The 13,528-nt window shown below is 39.7% G+C and overlaps 1 protein-coding gene across 2 annotated transcripts in view; it reads left to right on the top strand.

Moving 5' to 3' along the window:
* LOC121929698 (agouti signaling protein) overlaps positions 1-13,528 on the top strand; it is a 76,247-nt gene that overhangs the window by 16,365 nt on the left and 46,354 nt on the right. The gene's annotated exons all lie outside the window — the stretch shown is intronic.

Raw genomic sequence — 13,528 nt, 5'->3', positions numbered from 1 at the left:
CCGCCAAACTGCTAGCCACCATCAGCCCAGATCCCAGTCTGGGTCCCAGCCACACTCCACCAGCACATTTTAGAAGTCAGAAGCTTTCCAACTTCTAAAAAGTGCTGGCAGAGCACAGCTGAGAACCAGTTTGGACCCTGGCTGATGTCAGCTGGCACTTCAGTGGTGATTCAGTGAGCGATAATCCCTGCCTCCATCCCATGCCCTAGATCCAGCCCTGGCTAGAGGCTGGAGCTGGTTTTAAAAGGTAAGCAATAAGCTTCTTTGCCTGTAGTTTAGCAAAACACTAGAGCTCTCCATGACATGACAAATCCCAGGTTCATAGAATGGAACCATGACAGTTAAAGTGGAATCAATCTGATACATTCCTCTAGTGTAAAAGAGATCATTGTTTGGCCTTCACTTCTGAAGGCAAGACTGATCTTTCATTTTGAACTAAACACTGTTCCAAGGCCAATTATGATATTAAAGACAAAAGAAGGAAAATCTCATTACATTGCAAAGAAGATCTATTTATTGTCATCCAGTTCTTTACAAAGTGAAATATGATCTAAGCAATAAACTGAACCAACTTAAAAGAAATAAAAAAACATGCTGCAATTATTCTGAGTCTCAGTTAATAAGCTGAACAATGTTATACTCTCATGAACAAAGCAAAGTATATGAACCTGCTGTCAGATGGTGTTTCTTAGAAAAGTGATTTTCTTTTCCATTTTTATATATTTTAAAGTCAAAGATATAAACTCAGAAAGTGGTTAAGCTTTGGTCTTTAAATTCAGGATCAGTAAGATTTCTGTAAATGACATTTTACAACACATTTATTTATTTAACACATGATATTACATCAAGAACAAAAACTCAGAAACTAGTTGAGTTTCCAATCCTAAATTTTAAATGGGCAAGATCTCTGCAAACAAAAAAAAGTTTATCAGAACCTCTATTATTGCTTTTTGCACCAGCTCTAGTGTTGTCAACATAGGTTACAATGGAGAAAAAATTCAGTTTACACACAAATCAATGTAGACTTCTCATTGGATCATAGAGCTGGAAGGGGCCTCATGGGACATGAAGTCCAACCCCTTGCTCAAAGCCAAATCATCCCCAGATGATAGCTGTCAAGCATCTTTTTGAAGACATCCAGAAAAAGAGACTTCCTCTAGGCAATTGGTTCTACTGCTGAACCACTCTTACTGTCAAGAAGTTCCTTCCAATGTTCAGTTGAAATCTACCCTTCTGTAAATTAAAACCACTACACCTAATCCTACCCTTTGGGGCAACAGAAAACAAATCTGCCCCCTCTTTTCTGTGACAGCTCTCGGCATATTTAAAGAGGGCAATCATGTCACCCCTTGGTTTTCTCTTCACCAAGCTGAACATGCCCAGGTCCTTCAATCTCTCTTCATAGGTTTTGTCATCTCTACCTCTTATCATCTTTGTTGCCCTTCTCTGAACCTGCTCCAACTTGTCTATATCATTCTTAAAGTGAGGTAGTCAGGGTTGAATGCAGTACTCCAGAGGAGGCCTAACTAGCATAGAATATAGTGGACTGTTATTTCTCTTGATTTGGAAACTATGCTTCTATTAATGCAGGCTAAAATTGCAGGCTCACATGTCTGGCTCATATTCAACTTATGAACAACAGTAATCCCACAATCCTTTCTGCATGTAGTAATGCTGAGCCATGTATCCCCCATCATATACCTGTGCATTTGGTTTTTGTAGCCAGAATGTGAAATTATGCATTTGTCTCTATTGAATTTCATTTTGTTTTATTAATTTTTGTCCATTTTGTAGTTTATCGAGTACTTTTGAATTCTGTGACTATCTTCTAATGCAGGGGTTGGCAACCTCCAGCCCACGGGCCGGATCCGGCCCCCGGAGGCCTTCATTGCGGCCCCTGGGGGCAGTTGCCGCCGCGCGAAAAAATAATGGCGCCCATAGCGGCAAAAAGCCCAAAATGGCAGCGTCCAGAGGCGAAGTCTCACGCGACCTCAAACAAGGTCGCGCGAGACTTCGGCCTCCTGGAGGCCCGATCCGGCTGTCGGAGCCCTCTTTGAGGGCTCCGGCGACAGCATCGGGCCTCCTGGAGGCCCAATGCCATCGCTGGCGCCCTCTTTGAGTGCTCCGACGGCCGCATCGGGCCTCTGGAAGGCCTGCTGAAGCCGTCGGAGCCCTGTTCCAGGGCCCCGGCCCCGGCGACAGCATCGGGCCTCCTGGAGCCCTGATGCCATCGCTGGCGCCCTCCAACAGGGCTCCGGCGGCGGCAGCAGGCCTCTGGAAGGCCCAATGCCACCGTTGCAGCGCTGTTTGAGGGCTCCGGCAGCAGCAGCGGGCTCCACCCCGGCTTCTGCCCCCCAGTCGCCTGAGGGACAGCAACCCGGCTCCCGGCCCCAAAAGGTTGCCTACCCCTGTTCTAATGTGTTAGACAACCCTCCCAGCTTTGTATCATCTTGATTTAAAAAAAAACAGTTGAAGTACAATGGCCCTAAGACAGAACCATGATGTACAGCACTCGACACCTCCTTCCTATTTGAAATTCAGCCATTAATGATGATTCATTTGTAATTTTGGTCTTACTCTTGGCAACAACATGATATTGATTATTGATATCTTTGTTTTACTTTATATCCTCCCCCTTCAACAAAAAGGTCAGGAGGAAGGGGACTTGCAAATTTTATTATAGCAAGGGGAGGTTAGCCCTTTTTGACCGAAATGCCCCTTCATCTGTATTCTTATTCTCAGAGGCAATTATTATTATTATTATTATTATTATTATTATTATTATTATTATTTCATTTATATCTCACCTTTTTCCCTATAAAGGGGCTCTAGGCAGCTAACAACATATTTTAAAATTATACAGATTAAAAACTATACACAACTTTGATAAAAGTATACTGTAAGTATAAAGACAATATAAATAAAGCAACGTACAAAGTTCAAACATTAAAAAAATTAATTAACAGACTATAGAAAAAATAAAACATCACAGCACAACATTATAAGCTCATCAAAGGTGTGTGTTGTTGTTGTTGTTGTTGAAGTCATTTCCAACTTACAGCAACCTTATCGTGGCAAAAATTTCTTGGCAAAGTTTGTTCAGAGGAGATTTGCTGTTGCCTTCCCCTGAGTGTGTGTGTGTGTGTGTGTGTGTGTGTGTGTGTGTGTGTGCCCCATGAATAGGAAAACCACTTGAAAGAGAAAATTGCGATAATAAAACTTTTCAGAACAAAAGAATGAACCACCCTCTCCTCCAGCATTTTTGCTCGTGATGTTTGTTGCACATCCATTATTTGATTCAAACAAATTTATTATCACACTTTAGCCTCCTCCAGGACTTTAAAGACTAAAAGTGCAAGGTAGATTCGGGAAGGAAGAAGTCTGCTCATGAATGAATGAAGAAATCTCAGCTTTAAACTCTACATTTCTTAAGCTTCTTCTGTAACAAGAGTCATATTCAGAGACATAGCCATGTTAGTCTGGAATATCAATGTATGAAGGACTTTTGTAGCACCTTTGAGGCCAAGTGTGTTAAAGAAGTTGTAGCATAAGACTTGGTCTACTTCCTCAAATGCATGGGATGAACTGATGAAAGAGTTATATTTGTAAGAGTTACAGGCTCACTGACTCTATGTGCTATAGCAGCAGTATATTTCGATTCTGAATATTGTATTTCACTTTTAAAAGACTGGAAGATCAGTCAGTGATCTTCCAGTTGGCATTCTGTGTTTTGTGTTTTATGGCTCCTATCAATATAAGCCAAAAATGTGAAATTACCTTCCATTATATCTGACAAGCAAAATTTTACAGATACATCCTACATTAGTAATAAGGGAGATTTTCATTTAGCCCATATTTTAAAACAAACAAACCAAACCTCCTAGACTTATATGCAGATTAGAATACAGTCATCCTTCAGACTATGTACTTCCCAAAGTTTTGGGGTGTAGTTCTCAGATCAAAAGCTATGCACAGAAATGCATATGGAACACATTTAAGCAAAATCAGCATGGAATGATTATACACTGATTTGTTCATCCCTAATATAATAATAATAATAATAAAATTTTATTTATATCCCGCTCCTTCCCAAGATCAGGGCGGCTTACAACATAGGTTGTAAATATATGTGTCCTCCAAACAGATCCTGAAGTATCAGGTCTATTTTGGAAATTTTACATGGCAAAGCATAAATTGGCACTAATTCTCAAGCCTAAACCAAAATCTACAACACAATGCTAAGTAATAAGATTTTTTGCACTAAGCTAGCATGTCCAAGAGGTAATGAAACTGCAAACAGAGGATGGTAGCTATTTGTGGAAATGGAAGATAATTATTTATTAGAATTCTTGCAAACAAATTCTTGTCTGGCAAGAAAATTCAACTGGTGACCTTCATATGAACCAAGATTGGGGAAGTCCCAAAACACTTAACACTGAAGAGATTAGTTTTTGTGGGGTTTTCGGGCTATGTGGCCATGTTCTAGAAGAGTTTCTTCCTGCTGTTTCGCCAGCATCTGTGCCTGGCATCTTCAGAGAATGCTTGCCTGGAAAGGAGTTGGGTATGTATATACTGTGTGACCCTGGGAAGGCAGGAGTGATTTGCATGTGTATTGTTCTGTTGCTGATGGCAGGCCTCAGGTTGGGAGGGTCTGAAAATGAGGATTAGTGTCTGCTTGATTAGTACTCATTGTCTGCTGGGAAACCCCTGACCCTGGGAGATTTCTCATTTGCATTTACTGAGTCTTCATCTTGCTATTTTATTCAATTGGCAATATTCTGCAAGAAAATGTACATCACGACTTCTGGGAAGTGAAAAAAAAAGAGAGATCTGGGGTGGAATTATCTGGATCATCATTATATGTTATCACATTGTTCTACCTAACTTCTAGGGCCTCATTCCCACTTACAAATAAATTGATTTGTGATCCGAATTGAGGGATCAGTTTGGTAATGGATTCAACAACAGACCGTAGTTCACACTACATTTGCTCCGATGGCATTTTTTCCCTGTAAAATAACCCACTTGTGGTTCACATTCATGAATGAATCGATTCAAAATGGACCCACTCCAGCCAGTTGAAGGGCAAATTTAAATCAATTCCGATTCACATCTGGTTCACACTTGTGTGAAATCGATTTATCCAAAAAGACGCAGAAAAAATCAGTGTCAAAAAAATGTGGGTTAAATGGGTCCAGCACATGGCCCCCGTTTCTGAATTACTTCAGCGATGTGTGTGTATGTATGTTCTGTTTTATTTATGTACTGGACTAGATCCATATTTAATCATATTCTGAGCAGATCTACTGAAGTCTGTGGCACAAGCTAATAACTAGCTTAATTAACACTTCACATGACCAATTATTATTACCAAAGTGCTGTTAGTGATTTACACCGCCATACTGTTAAATGGTCAACTTGTACTCAGGACAAGAGGCTACTGTTAGGACAGAATATGGAGAAACAGAATGGTTTCTAATTGCCAAGGAGGTCAGGCAAGGCTGCAGTTTATCACTATATCAAAGTCAGGATTGTCTTTACTTTTGTATTTCCAATTCCCATCTATGGCTGTGAAAGCTGGACAGTGAAGAAGGCTAATAGGAAAAGGGGAAAAAACTCATTTGAGATGTTGTGCTGGAGGAGAGTTCTGCAGATGCCTCGGACTGCTAAAAGGACAAATAAATGGGCCCTAGAGCAAATCAAGCTTAAGCAATCCTTGGAAGCCAATATGACTAAACTGAGGCTGTTGTATTTTGGACATGGGAAGACATGACTCACTAGAAAAGGCAATGATGTGTGGCAGGATAGAAGGCAGCAGGAAAAGAGAATGATTGCATTGAAGTTAATGAACCCATGGCCCATGGCTTCTCAGTCAAGAAAGTCATGACCCTAAGTTTTCAAGACCTGAGAAAGGTTGTTGATGATAGAGTGACCTGAAGGTCTCTCATTTATAGGATAGCTAGAAGTCAAAGTTGATGTGATAGCAATTAACAACAACAGAATATTGTTACATGAGTGATTACAGTTTCTACGAGATCTCACAAGTTATATCAGTATTGCACAACAAATGTGTACAAAACAATGCCATCCAAGCTGTCTTGGATCCCTTCTTAGGAAAAAGGTGGGGAGCAAATTTAATAACTAAATACATAAAAGTAACTCCAACATAACTATGCTGACATAAATTTAGCAATACAGGATCTTGATCAATTTCTTTTAATATGACTGGTTTTTTATTATTGTAGATACCTTGAGGACCATGTAGAAAGATAGGATATGAATCAAAATAATAAATAGCGAAAGAGGAGATGGTGACAGGAAATTTTATTTTAAACCCACATTCATAAGGAGAAATATAGCTTAAAGTTTAGCATTTTTGTGAGAGGTAAGGTCATGCTGTCTACAAAGGGGGCAAATGAAACACGCATTCTGTGGCTGCCAGATCCGGTTTGTAGTGCTTATGATAAACTAATACCACACATTGTTTCCATATATCCTTCCAGCTGTGGAATCCAGAAGAATCAAAAGCGATTAAAGTAAATGTGCCCTTAATCCTGTTTGCTAATGTTGGTTATGGCAGAAGGGAATAAATAGGGCATCCCAAATGGCCATGTTTGCATGAAATGGTAAGCCATGATTCTGCCTGTGAACAAACTGTGTGCCAGTGCATACAACAGCCACTTGGTTCCTTTTGTTAGCACAGTCAACTAAACAAACCTTGAAGTATGTCTTTCTTTATAAGCCAGACTGATAACCCACAAGTTTATTCTTGGCTTTTGCTCCATACATACCAGGAATCATCTTTTCAGAGCAAGAAAGAACCATGAAGACCACCACTGTGCCGTTCAGAAATTGACTGCTCAAGCATCTGAATCTGTGTTTACAAACTTCCAATGAAAGAAAGTACTGTACACAAACAACTAACAGTTATCCCACTGTTAGGAAATACCTTCCTATTATCCTTTGGGTTTTTTTTTGGTTTTTTTAAAAAGCCTAAATGTGTGAGCTCAAAACGTGACGGAAATGCCTCCCATCCCCCTGGAGGAATTTGCAACAAAAAAATGCAAACATTTAGCCAAAAATTGTAAGTAAATACAATGGCCATGGATATTTTTGTGAATATACTCCAAATGTGAAAAGGTTAATGTTGCTGTGTCTTTTCTTAAAAACAGAGCGTTTTTAAAACATAGAAAATAGGATCCGATATAAAGGAAACAGCAACTCAGTACGGCAATCAGCTTCATAATACAGAAAATATTTCAAATTGAAACTACAATTTGTGATTCCTCAGAGTTAACTAACATCCCATGGTTGCAACATGCATACAATTGCAATACATGTTTTTTAATATAAAGAACAGCTGCAAGAATAGGCATAGGTAGCTTTGGGAACATGGGGGTTAGCAGGATGAGTTATACTCTTTCCTCTCCTGCTGTGGTCCTGACACACACAGGCATAATTCAGATTTGCATCAGGAAGGAGGTTTCCATCAGCACAAATAAAGGCTTCCCTCTCAGTATAGGAGATTATCGCACTGCCTTTTCCCATCCTTTCCTCCGAAGCTAGGTGTGGGATGCACACTTTTAAATGCTGATTTTATCACACACCTCAGTGTCATGGCAGGAGGCATTCCATAGTTGATAATGGCACCTCATACTCAATACAAACTTCACCTGCACCTTGCAAAGAATGGGAAAACCCAGTTCTTTCAAAAAGTAAGGGGGAAATCTGTATCGGGTATGGAATACCATGATCGGGTCCAGGATGCCTCCTGCCTGGGCACAAAGGTGTTAAATTAAAATCAAATTTAAAACTTTTAAGTTTACTTAAAAGTAGATCAGGAAGTAGCTCCTAGCTCAGGAAGAAAGGATGGGAAAGGGCAGTGTAATAATATCCATAAACAGCAACAAGGCTACATCTACACTGCAGAATTAATACAGTTTGACACTGCTTTAACTGCCCTGGCTCAATGCTATGGAATTCTGGGGTTTGTAGTTTTGTAAGCTATTAGCCTTTTCTGTCACAGAGCTCTGGTGCCACAATAAACTACAAATCCTAAGATTCCATAGGATGGAATCATGACAGTTAAAGCTGTGTAAACCATCATAAATTCTGCAGTATGGCAGCAGCCTAGTTTTACTTTTATTTAATGGGGCAGTCCTGAAGTGCATTGAAAATGGAAGCACATGGTGACACAGAATCCTGTGCAAGTTTTCTCAGAAAATAGACCCCACACCATTCAGAGGAGTCAGTTCCAATAATTGCCATATTCCTTAGGATGCAATGTTACACCTCCATCTAACATCGGTTTATTCTACAATTATAATTAAATGAAGGTGTAAATATTATTTTACATTTCATAAATTCAAACAGTACAGTTTGATTTGCTAAGGCTATAACCGCTGCACACGAGGAGGAGGAGGAGATGGTAGTAGTAGTAGTAGTAATATGAGTATGGAGTGATATCTATATAGGCAAGCCAGTCCTTCTCCTTAGCCATGTGGTACTAGGAAACAAAGTATTTTATGGTCCAGGGAATTTAAATTCCATTAGCAAAATAAAAAGGTACTTCCTCTGAGATCTAGTATCCTATTAGATGAGAAGTTGATGGCGCTTTGAAAGCTTGTGACATATATTTTATGCATTTTGGATGGGCCAATAAAGGTATCACTGATTTGTGGATTTAGGGTGTTATTGTAATTTGCTATATGGCTAACATGACTAGCCCTGGATATGAGTCATGAATTAAGATTTAGGTTCCTTGATCTTCCCTGGCTCCCTGAGGGTATAACACTACATCTCAAAAGCAAAAGGCAGATTTCATGGTGCTTCAACTTCAGTGATTCTGGGCTCTCTCCTCCATACTCTCTTCATTAGCAGTCATAAATCATTATTAGAAGTTCAAACTACTTTGACATCAGAGGCTAACCTTCCAGTATCTGAAATTATGATGCGCTGGTGGCCTTTTCACATGATCAAAAAGTCCCTCGATTACATTTCATCCTTCAGAGAACATATTCTCAAGTGCCGTACTTCTAACAAAAGTTTAATATCATGTTCTCATGGAATGTGGAGGGGGGAAGGGGACTGTTGCTATACTTTTGATCCCTGATTTTCATTTAAGTTGGATATATGTGTGTGCTCAGCATAAGAGAGAGAAAACACAACTTTCTGGGGAAAGTGAAGTAACTCTACCATTGTTTGTACATTTAAAAAGAAAATAATAATAACAATAATATATTTTATTGATAGCCCACCTCTCCCTGCGGATCGAGGAGGGTTACAACAAACAGAACAATAGTAAAATTCACATTTCTAATTAATTCCCTACCCCAACCCCCCCCTCCCAATCATAAAAAGTAATACACTAAAAACAATAACAATACAAAATAAACACAATATAAAATACTAATTAAAGAAAAAGAAAAATTAGCTCAAATTAAAGGTAACTGGAGGCGAGACGTCTATTGTTCTAGGGGTAGACGGGGGAGGGGAGGCTAATCTGAAAAGGCCTGCTGGAAGAGTATTGAATCAGTTAAAACATCACAGATAATACAGCCTTGAAGATGACTTTTCAAAAGGAAAACTGAAATTAAAAATAATGTTGGTTTGGTGCATTAAACACATACTGTGTAGTTTGTAATCTCTGACATTTAAATTGTAGTGTAAATGCACGCACCCCTTATCTGGATCAGAAACACTGTAGTAGGAGAGAAGATCTGAGCCTCGTCTTCCTCTAGTTCTTAGTTTAGTTGAACAGGGATTTAAAAGCCCCACATCCCTCACCAAAAAGAAAAAAGAAGCTTGGTAGGTTTCAATGAAGGATCTTTCTTCTTTTCTCTTTCTTTTCTTCTTCTTTTAATCACTGGCCAATGTGTGTGTTATGCACAAATATATGAATTTTAAAATGACACCCATACATGGTTGCTAGTCCTGATTCAGACTGGGAACATGCTTCCTTGTACTAAGTTTTTAGAAAGTGACATGGTGTTGTATGAATGACTGGAATGTGTGTGTATGTGTGCATGTGTTGTATGCCTTCAAATCAGGACCAGAGCTCTACCTTAAGATTAGCCCACCCTTGGGGAATTAAATATTCACTGGAAGTATCAGCTGGGTTATGCACCCCTGGTATCATTCCTATGTAAACCAAGATTGAAAGCAAGAAGAACCACAGAAGCAAATCCTCATTGAATTGTATTTTATTTAAAAGGGAAAACAAACACGCACTCTTAACAATCACTCATGCAAACACACAAGAAATACAGGTGTTAGGTTGGAACAGAGTAAGGTTTTCCAATGGAGATACGACACCTATTTGGATGCTGCTCCTCTCAATGACATCCCAGGATTGGGAAAAGGGAACTCAATCACTCCTGAGGCCACTGGAGTTTGGTGAGCAAAAGAAGATTTTAGCAAAGTACAAACTGGCAGCATCTCTGCTTGAAAACCAACCTAATCCAACTAAACAAAGGAAAAGTTTCCTAATTTATAGGAAATTTGTTCCCTGGGGCAAAATCCAGAGAGTTGATATGCCCAAATGGTCCAAATCTTTGATGTGTGTAAGTTACACTTTGAAATCAGGTCTTCCAAAGGTGTAACACAGGGTATGAATGGGTGTATTTCTGCCACAGGATAGCTTAGAGTGTCAGGTAGATGGAGTTGTTTACTCCGACCAAAGACATCCTACTGTTTCCTAACCAGGGTTTTCCTCACCTTCTCTGATATGTCTAGAACATAAATCCTCTTGGTGACTCCTAAACTAGCTGATGTGACCTGATCGTTTCCACATAATGGTGTCCACATTAGGATCATATAGCAATTCTGATATCAAAGGGAAGAGATTAATTTAGGCATGCTCAAGGCTAACATGACCTTAAGGCTTGGGGTTTCCATGGTTTTCTTGGCAAGATTTGTTCAGAGGAGGTTTTCCATTGCCTTCCCTGAGGCCGAGAGCACGTGACTTGCCCAAGGTCACCCAGTGGGTTTCATGGCCGAAATGGGACTCAGACCCTGGCCTGCAGAGTCATAGTCCAACACTCAAACCACTCCGCTGTGCTGACTCCCTATGACTGGAATACATTTGGTAATTGACATCTGTATAACCATTTTGTCATTCTCACAAAATTCAAGAGTAGCTTCACAATCCCCACCAAAACAGTCATACTTTAGAGTACGTAACAAAGAATATGTTCATACCTTGGTGTAATTGCACTGTATTGGTCTGTGGGCATAAAACCAGGTTGTGGCAGCTGAATTATAATTGTGCAGATATGCACAACCCCAAGCCATGGAAGAAGTGGGCAATCTCCCCTTATTAGAAACAATTATACTCCATACTGTGCAGCAGTGTGATTGTAACCCGAAAATGAGTGAGGTGATAAGAAGTGCAAAGATCCGGTGACTGCTTGTAGTACATAAACATGGGTTGGATTGTCCAGTTTTGGCCAGGCTTTGCAAATAATAAATGTGTAGACTTGAGTGTTATCAGCACTTACTAGCACACATTAAAACTTTAAAATAAAAACACATACTGAGATTCTTCTAGATGAGTAAAACTCTGCCAATATAGTAACCCTGAGTGTCCAGCAATGGCATACCTAACCTGGGGAAGGATGATAGTGACCACCTGGATGATATCATGAGGGACCTGTCCTGGCAAACCCTGTAGCCAATCATTGGCCACTGAAGTTGTGGGGAAGTACTGTGGTGCCATCCACTTCTCCAACTGGGAGGTACAAAGATAAGTATTGCACAAAGAGGTATTGGATGTCTTTTTGGACAACATCTGAACAAATATGTAAACTTGTGCAACTTTCCACCTTAGAAATTCCCTTCCTATACATACTGCCTTCCTCACTGATACATCAGGAATGGCTGATGACGATGGCTCACAGAATGACTACCATAGATGAGGCATTTCATGGTAATCTCCTAAAAAATTGAGACAGCTATTGCTGTTGAGCCCTCCCAGGAATAATACATAACTATTCCTACAGATACAGCCCAGGATCAGAAGATGGTGTAGTGGCATAATCACATGGTTGGAAGGTAAACGGAATGCATGGTATCAGGGAAAATCAGGATATTCATAATAAAGGGGGAGATGGATAAGCCCCCAGCAATCTCAGAAACAACACGGAATGGAAATAATGTTGTCTAGACTCCTTTGAAACTTCAATTAATGGAATAGAACAATTGTATTAGATTCATCTGGAAGTACTTGAGGAAAGTTTAGTGATGAACAGGGGCAGCTCATGTTCCATGGGTTTCTCACCCTCACAGGGACAGGTTGCAATGACCCAGTTCAGACCATTGGTGCTGCTAAGTCTTAAAATGGATCAGGGAACAGGCATCCATTGCCTTGCTTGGTAAATAATTAGCTTATTTCTATGGAATTCCTTTGGAAGTTTTTTTAGGGCAGTAATTTTCTAATTCAGTCCACTACCAACTTAATCCTTTCCCTTCAAAGTCAAGCAAGAGAGCAACTTTGTGTGACCCTTTCATATTTATTGTATCCGTCTAAGCCCATGGGAGTCTCCTGCCAAGGCACCAGACAGGACTGGTCCTTAACAAGGTCCCTGGAACTAAGTGCACCCTTGGAGTTTTCCCATGATTTAAAATGACACAAGAGTCAAGCTTGAGGATACGCTCTCTTTGGAAATTATTTGGTGCCGAAAGTTCAAATCTATGTATATTTAAGATGTCATCAGAAAAACAGAGTGAGAAAGTTAGGTGGAAATATAAGCACCTGACCATATGCAGTAAATTAAATGACTGGGTGAAGAAACAAGCCATCTCATGTATACAGATGGAACAGACTGCAACAGACTCTGTGTGGCTTTCTTCAAGGAGTTTGGAGAATACAAAAGGAAGTCTTTAGAGCAGTGTTAGGGGAGGGGAGGACTGAAAAAACTCCAAGAGCATTGCCTGTATTTTGTACAGAGCCCAGACCAGGAGAAGGACAAGAGAGGAAATGCTGCTCTGATTTGTTGTAGTGATGCAGTAGCCACTTGCTACCTAGGTAGGATGAAATTCACCATTTTCTCTACCTGTCATTCCTTTTCTGCATTTTCACTAACCATCAAAGAGAAACATTACATTTTAGGTCTAAAATAAAGCATTTCTGATCTCTCTCTCCCTCCCTCCCTCTCTCTCTCTCTCTCTCACACACACACACATATTTCCATCTAAGACAAAAGCACTGGCTTTCCAAAACTGAGAAGCTGAGTCCAAGATTCAGATCTTCCTTGCAATGAAATATTTAGTTCCATTTTTTTAAAAAAAAATTAAAGCAAATCTTTATTACCTTTGATTATGTTTCAGTCATTATTTTGTTTCATTAATCTGGTTACCAGTTTTATTGTTTCTCCTTTTTGTTTTTAAAAAAACCCTTTCCTTTTAGCTTTGCATGTCCTTTGCTTGTTATTTTTTTTAATAACTGTGTCTTTTTCGTTACATAATTTTGATATCTGCATTTTTATGCGTTTTTGAAGTGGAGTCTATATATATTTATTATTAAGTTTAT

The sequence above is a fragment of the Sceloporus undulatus genome, chromosome 4 (genome assembly GCF_019175285.1).
Source record: "Sceloporus undulatus isolate JIND9_A2432 ecotype Alabama chromosome 4, SceUnd_v1.1, whole genome shotgun sequence".
Classification (NCBI taxonomy): domain Eukaryota; kingdom Metazoa; phylum Chordata; class Lepidosauria; order Squamata; family Phrynosomatidae; genus Sceloporus; species Sceloporus undulatus.
Note: the sequence above shows the minus strand (reverse complement) of the source record. Positions and strands in the feature narration are given on the sequence as shown.